Source organism: Carlito syrichta, unplaced genomic scaffold (genome assembly GCF_000164805.1).
Source record: "Carlito syrichta isolate Samal-C Ts95f unplaced genomic scaffold, Tarsius_syrichta-2.0.1 Scaffold293461, whole genome shotgun sequence".
Classification (NCBI taxonomy): Eukaryota; Metazoa; Chordata; class Mammalia; order Primates; family Tarsiidae; genus Carlito; species Carlito syrichta.
This window is the reverse complement of record NW_007237557.1, coordinates 64,344-72,249: the sequence shown is the minus strand read 5'-3', so window position 1 is coordinate 72,249 and position 7,906 is coordinate 64,344. Positions and strand designations below refer to the sequence as shown.

At 40.6% G+C, this 7,906-nt stretch overlaps 1 protein-coding gene across 2 annotated transcripts in view; it reads right to left on the bottom strand.

The window, feature by feature from the left end:
- The window catches only part of ZNF793 (zinc finger protein 793), a 50,245-nt gene extending 44,406 nt beyond the window's left edge, over positions 1-5,839 (bottom strand). For both annotated transcript variants that reach the window (XM_021710607.1, XM_008054476.2), the window contains exon 1: positions 5,386-5,839. The gene's annotated coding sequence lies outside the window, so the exon portion shown is untranslated. The remainder of the gene's footprint in view (positions 1-5,385) is intronic.
- Positions 5,840-7,906: the final 2,067 nt, after the last annotated feature.

Genomic DNA, 7,906 nt, shown 5'->3' with positions numbered 1-7,906 from the left:
CTCCAGTCTGGGTGACAGAGTGAGACTCCAACTCAAAAAAAAAAAAAGAACAAGATGTCACCATTTATTCAAGACTTCCATTATATCTCAAAATACATTTATACATGGCTTTACTATGCAGTCTATTTTTCCTTTGATATTTATTACTAGTCAATTGTGTTTTTAGTTGCGATTCTAAATGTCATATTTTCATCCACTTAATTCCAACTGCAATAAAAAGTCATCAGTCTACCTTCCTATATTCATTTTAAGATAGCCACCTTACTAAACTTTCTTGATAACTGTAATTATAAAGGTTTTAGAGCTAATCTTCTTTAGTTTTGGGGATAAACAATTATTTCATCCACAAATACTCAGTTTTGTCTCCTCTTTTCCAATATTTATATTTCTCATCCCACTCCCTGATTAACTACACTGGCTAGTACTTTAGAAGAAAGCAAATCAAAGTGGAACAGGTTGCTTATTTGAGAGAATGTATACAGAGTTCTGCCATTAAGTCTGCTACTGACTCTCAGTTTGAGATACAGAAGGACTTATCATGTTAAGAAAGTATCCGATAGTTCTATTTTACTATATTTTTAAAAAAAATTCAGAACAGATGTTAAATTTTATCAAAGGTTTTTTCCCATCTAAGAGGGTATGCTGTTTTTCATTTGTCATAATATGGTAAAATTAATTAATAAATGCTTTAAATATTAATTTAAATTTTTAGACTAAATGTCTTCTCAGTCATAATGCATTACTTTAATAAATGCTAAATTTTTGTTAGGATTTTGCACATACATTCATAAGAAGATTGCTCTATAGCGTTCTTCTGATATGCTATCTTTTCCAGTTCTGGGAATCAGTGCAACAATGCTGGCTTTAATAAACACACACACACACACACTGCTTTCCTCCTTTATAAATTCCCTGGAAGAGTTTAACTATTTGAAGAATTGTGTGTTACTTAGAAGTCACCAAGGTTCTAATCACAATTGACCTATCTAAATCTGATGGTTTTCCTTTTTTTGAGACAAGAAATAGGGTATGGCAGGAGGTGGTGTATAGAAACGTTTTTGAGAATTTTAAACTTTTATAGCTATTGATATTGTAGTTTTCTTTCTCTTCTTTTTTTTTTTTTTCTTTGAGTTGGAGTCTCACTCTGTCGCCCAGACTGGAGTGCAGTGGCCGCTCCCGGCCACCGCAGCCTCAACCTGCTGGGCTCCGGGCGATCCTTCCGCCTCAGCCTTCCAAGTAGCTGGAATTACAGGCATGTGCTACCACGCCCAGCTGATTTTTTTATTTTTTACTTATTGTAAAGATGAGGTCTCGCTGCCCAGGCGGGTCTCGAACCCGCGGGCTCAGGCAATCCACTCACCTCAGCCTCCCAGAGGCGCGGGATTACAGGTTGAGCCACCGAGCCCGGCTTTTCTTTCTCTTCTTAAGTAAGTCTTATGTATTCATATGTTCCAAGAAAATCATCCTTTGAATGCTAGCTTTGAAATATAGTAACGTCAAGTTTTACAAAAATATTTTAATAATATGGTTATTCCCTTTTTTGCATTCCTAATTTGTATATCAGTTCATTTCCTCCTGACTTGATAAGGTTTGCTAATTGTTTATATACATGACTCATTTTTAAAAAAATAAGATTTATCAGTTTTCCTTTTTTTCTTTTTTAGCTCATTAACTTCTCCTTTTATATTTACTGATTCCTTTCACTCTTTATATATGTTCTAATTTCCTTGATTGAATGTTTAATCAAGACAAAAATAAAAAACACAGAAAATCTTCCTCAATTGAAGACACTATGCCAGTATTATCTTATCTTTTCCATCTCGATTAAAAAATACATAAGATGGACTTCAAAGTTTATTACAAAGCTATAGCAACCAAAACAGCATTGCATTGGCATAAACATATTGTCATAAACAGACATAAGGATCAACAGAACAAAATAGCGAACCGATATATAAATTCACACATTTATAAGCAACTCATCTTCAACAAAGGCACCCAGAACTTACAATGGGAAAGGACAGTCTTTTCAATAAATGGTGCTGGGAAAACTGGATGTGGAAGAATAAAACTAGACACTAATATTTCACCATAGACAAAAATCAAATAAAATCATATAAAAATAGATTTCAGACTTTACCCTAAGGCCTAAAACAATAAAACTACTAGAAAAAAACACTGGGGAAACATACCAGGACATTGGTTTAGGCAAAAAGTTCTTGTGTAAAACCTCAAAAGCACAGGCAATCAAAGCAAAAATGGACACCTGGGACTATATCAACCTAAAAGCTTCTGCACAAGAAAGAAAACAATCAACAAAATAAACAGACAATCCACAGAATGGAAGAAAATATTTGCAAACTATCCATCTGACAAGAGATTAATAACCAGAATATGTAAGGAACTCAAACAACTCAATAACAAAAAACAAATAATCCAATTAAAACATAGGTGGGGGGCAAAACAAAGAAACAGGTAAAATATCTGGACATTCCTCAAAAGAAGAAATATAATTAGTCTACAGTTATATGAAAATACGTTCAGTATTTCTAATCATCAGGAAAATGCAAATCAAAACCAGAATGAGGTATCAGCTTACCCCAGTTAGGATGGCCATTATCAAAAAGGAAAAAAAAAAAATGCTGGTGAGGATGCAGAGAAAAGAGAACTCTTATACACTGTTGGTAGGAATGTAAACCAGTACAGCTACCATGAAGAAGAGTATGGAGATTTCACCAAAACTACAAAGAGAACTAGCATATGATTCAGCAATCCCACTACAAAGAAAAAAAATCATTATATTGAAGAGACATCTGCACCCCCGTTAATTGTAGCACTATTCACAATAGCCAAGATATGAAATCAACCTAGGTGTCCAACAATAGATGAATGAATAAAGAAAACACAATATATATACAGAATGGAACATTATTCAGCCATAAAAAATAATGAAATTTGGCATTTGCAGCAACACGGATAGGATGACGAAACCAGGAATTCAGGTTAAAATTTTATCCTCATGTTTGTCCGGTTTCAGAATTTCAGACAAAACTTCCTCATGATATGAATGCCTTGACTTCACACTATTTATGATTCAATTTGAATCATATTGGCCAGCCACGATGGCTCATGCCTGTAATCCTAGAATTTTGGGAGATCGAGGAAGGATTGCTTAAGCCCAGAAATTTGAGACCACCCTAGACAACACAGCGAGACCTCATCTCTACAAAAAAAAATCCAAGAAACTAGTGGACATGGTGGCACGTGCCTGTAGTCCCAGCTACTCAGGAGGCTGAGGCAGAAGGATCACCTGAGCCCAGGAAGTCGAGGTTGTGGTAAGCCATGACTGCGCCACTGCACTCCAGCCTGAGTGACAGAGGGAGACCCCAACTCAAACAAGCAAAAGACAATTTTAATTGCATCAAAGTCAATGAATATGAACCAAATGGATTCATATAGATTATATGATTCCATTCAAATTCAAAAATAAGCAAAACAAATCCATCACATTAGCCCCAAGTTACCTCTTGGGTAGCAGTGGGTATTTACTAGTAAGGAAGGCTTGGAGGTGCTAGAAATGATGAATATTTTGATCTAAGCTGTGGCTATATGATTCTGTAATGTACAAATTCATGGAGCTATACCTTTAAGATTAGTACGCTTGACTGTATATGCGTTATATCTCAATGTTTAAAAAATAATATTTAATGATCTGGAAAAATGTTATATAAATGAAATCATTCAGATTGAAACATAAAAATTTTGTTCAGACAGAGCTGCATCCTGCCTCTTCCCATGGTAACTACCTCCCCCATGAATATTCCATTAAACTAGAGTACATAAATAGGCAAAACTAATCTGCAATGTCAGAAACTGGCCAAATTGTTCCCTTTGGCCTGGGAAGGGGCATGGACTCAAAAAAACAAGACTGTAGCTCTCATGGTGCTACAATGTTGTTTTCTGATCTGAGTGCATTACCCAGGGGTGTTCCCTTTGTGATAATTCATTGGACTGCATATTTATGCATATTTTCCCATATATCTTCCATCTCAATAAAAGTTTTATGCTAAAAATTATTTTTTAATTTTAAAAAAGAAAAAGTATTTGCTCCTAAGTCTGGCACTGAGCACAATGTAGGGGATGAAGGAAACTGGCTTGAAGATAGAGAAAATGCTCAAACTCCTAACCTTGGCTCATGACTTCAGCAGCAAAGCAGCTACCTGTCTTTGATTCTGTGCAATTTAAAACTGAAACTTGACCTGTGTGGCTTCTGAAAGATATTACTGCCTTAGCTTTCAGCTTCCTTTGTTTCTTGGGATGTTATAGGCATTATGCTTCATCTGAAGAGCATAAGGATCAAATATAATAATTTTAAAACAGTTAAAACCTTGTTTCAGTATTATACCTTTTCATTAGGCTAATGGTCAAAATCAAATTTCCATTTTATTTGCAATCTTATCTCAGTAATTTCAACAACTATTAGTTCAACTTAAATTCAGCAAAGAACAGTTTCTTAAAGTAGCTTATTTAAGTTTTATTTTGTGGTGGTTGTGCTTTTTTTTTTTTTCTCACTCTGTCACCCAGACTGGAGTGCAGTGGGCACTTCCAGCCACCGCAACCTCGACCTGCTGGGCTCCGGCGATCCTTCCGCCTCAGCCTTCCAAGGAGCTGGAACTACAGGCGCACACTACCACACCCGGCTGATTTTTGATTTATTGTAGAGATGAGGTCTCGCCAAGTTGCCCAGGCGGGTCTTGAACCCACAGGCTTGGGCAATCCACTCATCTTAGCCTCCCAAAGGCGCGGGATTACAGGCTGAGCCACCGAGCCCAGCTGGTTGTGCTTTTCTTTATTGAACTTTTCCACCAGGACTTTATAAGGAACTGATTCACAGAAATCAAAAGTGCCATGCTTAAAAAATACAGGGAAAGGCAAAAAGATTCTTAGAACATGGTAAATTCCAAATCTAGTTTCTCTTACTTTGATAATTTATTTTTCTATTTTTATTTTATTTTTTGAGTTCAAGTCTCACTCTGTCGCCCAGGCTGGAGTTCAGTGGCACACTCATAGCCACCCCAGTCTAGACCTGCTGGGCTCAGGCAATCCTTCCACCTCAGCCTTGCAAGTAGCTGGAACTACTGGCATGTGCTATCATGCCTAGCTAGTTTTTTATTTATTGTAGAGACAGTTGCCCGGGCTGGTCTCTAATTGCCTGGGCTTAGGCAATCCACTTGTCATGGCCTCCCAAAGTGCTGGGATTACAGACTGAGCCACCAAGCCCAGCCTGATAATTTATTTTAAAGTTGAGCCTAGATAACAGTACTTTCCAAACACTCAGCTTGCTCTTTCAGCAAAATCTTTCACATTATCATTTTAGATACTTACTCAGTAAACACTATGTTTTCTAATCACAGACAAGGTCATATCCATCCTGGCTGCCACAGAGTCAAAATGAATTTCCAGAAACCAGGCGCAATCTATGGATGCTATCACAGATAGGCATGTTATTATTACCTTTGTCAGAAAGAACCTTAAAGGAAACATAAGGAGAAATATACATTAGATTCCTGACAAGAGCAATAGAAGCCAAATCCTTAATAACATGTTATTTTAAAAGTTGAGCACACAACTCTTTAAAATAGCTTTCATTATTTTGGGGAACAATTTTTAAAAAGGCTGCAAAACCAATCTGCATCACACACCAAACTGATTTCAAATAAATCTACATGTTTATTGAAAAAAAAAAAAAGGCAGGGGGAGTTTCATAAAAGTTTTGAGGTAGGCCTTGGCTGAGAGGAACTGGCTGTTAGTCAGTTAGGGAGTGTCACATGGGTGAAATGTGTTCCCATTAAAGGTCACAGCCTTAAATCGTTGATTCTCCCATAATCATTGATATCCCCATATGTCCAAATCCGACCATGAAAGACTTCAAAGTTCAGTAACTACAAAGCTCACTGATGCAATCTGATTGTCAAACAGTGAATTACACAGATCCTAACCATGAGCCCACATTGATCTCTAATGATATCCCAAAGACCGGAGATCAATTCTTGACCCCCACGTTCTCACCTTTGCCCACAACTGGCAGCCCCAGTCACTGACCCTCACTGATCCCTCTATTTTCCACTCCCTCATCTACTAAAGTCCAATCATGAACACTCTCAGATGCTGTATCGATGGTGGCTCAAATCATTTCTTCAAACACAGCACCCCACCGACTCCCTCATCACTGAATCCCAACGTTTCCACAATAACCATTTCCATACCCCAAACTATTATTGCCCGTAGAACTTCGAACTTCCAATCACTGACCCTCTTGGGCTTCCGATCAGTGAGCCCTACTGCTCTTCAAATCAGTGTCTTTGAAGAACCCCACTTGGCCTCAGACCCATGAGGTCCATTATAATTGACCCCCATGCACCCTGGCAACCAAGACATTTCACAAAATTCTCATTTATTGATTCCCACAAACTCCCAATCCACCCTTCTTCACATAGAACCCGCCACTGACTCCCACCAACCTCTGCCCGCTACCACGGAGCCCCCAGGAGGCTCAGACGCCCACTTAACCCTTCACTCCCCTCGTCACAGACCCTTACGGGCACCCTAATTGACCCAGGCGGGCCACCGTAGTCTCCAGGTGATTATCCGGCCCAGGTCCCGAGGTTCCACCGCTTCTCACACCGACCCTTCCTATTTATCCTGGATCTGCTCCCTTAACCCGATATCGATCGCCCTACCACTCCACCGCGGTATGAGCTCTTCCCAGCCCGAGTGGCCAGTGCGCAGACTCAGTCGCGACATTGAGGCTGGCTATCGCCACCTTGCGACCTTCCAGAGAACGGGATTCTGGGTTTTCAGAGCCTTAATGGGAGGTATGATGGCCGCGCCCACTGGGCGACCACTGGGAGCAGCCATGTCTAGAGCAGTGCCGTACAACGGAGGACGAAGCCCTTTACTAGATCAAAGGATCAGGCTCTTTCAGGGCAGGAAGAAGCAAGTGCCCTTGGGTCTCTAGACAAATATCGCAGCTGCTTTTACTCAGCATCTCAGACGCTTGGGCTTCCCGTGAGCAATATGGCGGCGCCCTAAAGTCGAAGCGGAGCCTTTCTTTGTCTCCAGCAGCCCAGGAAGATGGCCGCAGACATTTGACTGCTTCTTAACGTGCGATGGGTGCGGCCTCTCCTAAGAGGAGGTCCCATACGGCAACGTCAAACTTTTTGAAGGTCAGCTCCGGGAGTTAGGGAGCCGCGAAATAACCCGCTTTTCTTTTGGGGAGCCTGGGGCGGCCTGAGGGAGAGGCGGGACTTCACGGAGGGGGCGGAGCTGCGAAGATAGAGCGGGGCCGCAGCCGGTGGGGGGGGGAGGGGAAGAGTACTAAGTTCTTGGGTGGTGATTGAAAGAAAATGTTGGCGGGCGTGGTGGCTCACGCCTGTAATTCCAGCACTTTGGGAGACCCAGCGGGAGGATTGCTTGAGCCCAGGAGTTCAGACCAGCCCGGGCACAATAGCGACCTCGTGTCTGTCTACAAATAAAAATTTTAAAAGGAAATGCAGAAAGCATCTTTATCTGAGGCGGCTGGCTTCAGGAGCTGACTTGAGGCAAGAAAATGAGTGCGGTTTATTTGGCAGGGTTGGAGAAGTGAGACGAGGAGGGATGTAAACAAATACACAGTGCACCAAGGCAGATTACCCTGTGAGTAATTGGAGCTCAGTCTTCTGGGGAGCTCTGGGAGATGGTGCAAAAACCACTTTCAAGTTGTCGCTCTCAATGGCCAATGAATCTGATGTATTTATACACCATCTTCATGTCCTCACTGATTAAAGGCTATTCTAGGCGTGTTAAAGACTCAGCCCTTCCAACGCCTGCCTCATAGTCAGGTGTACAAGAAGGCAGCAGTTTGCAT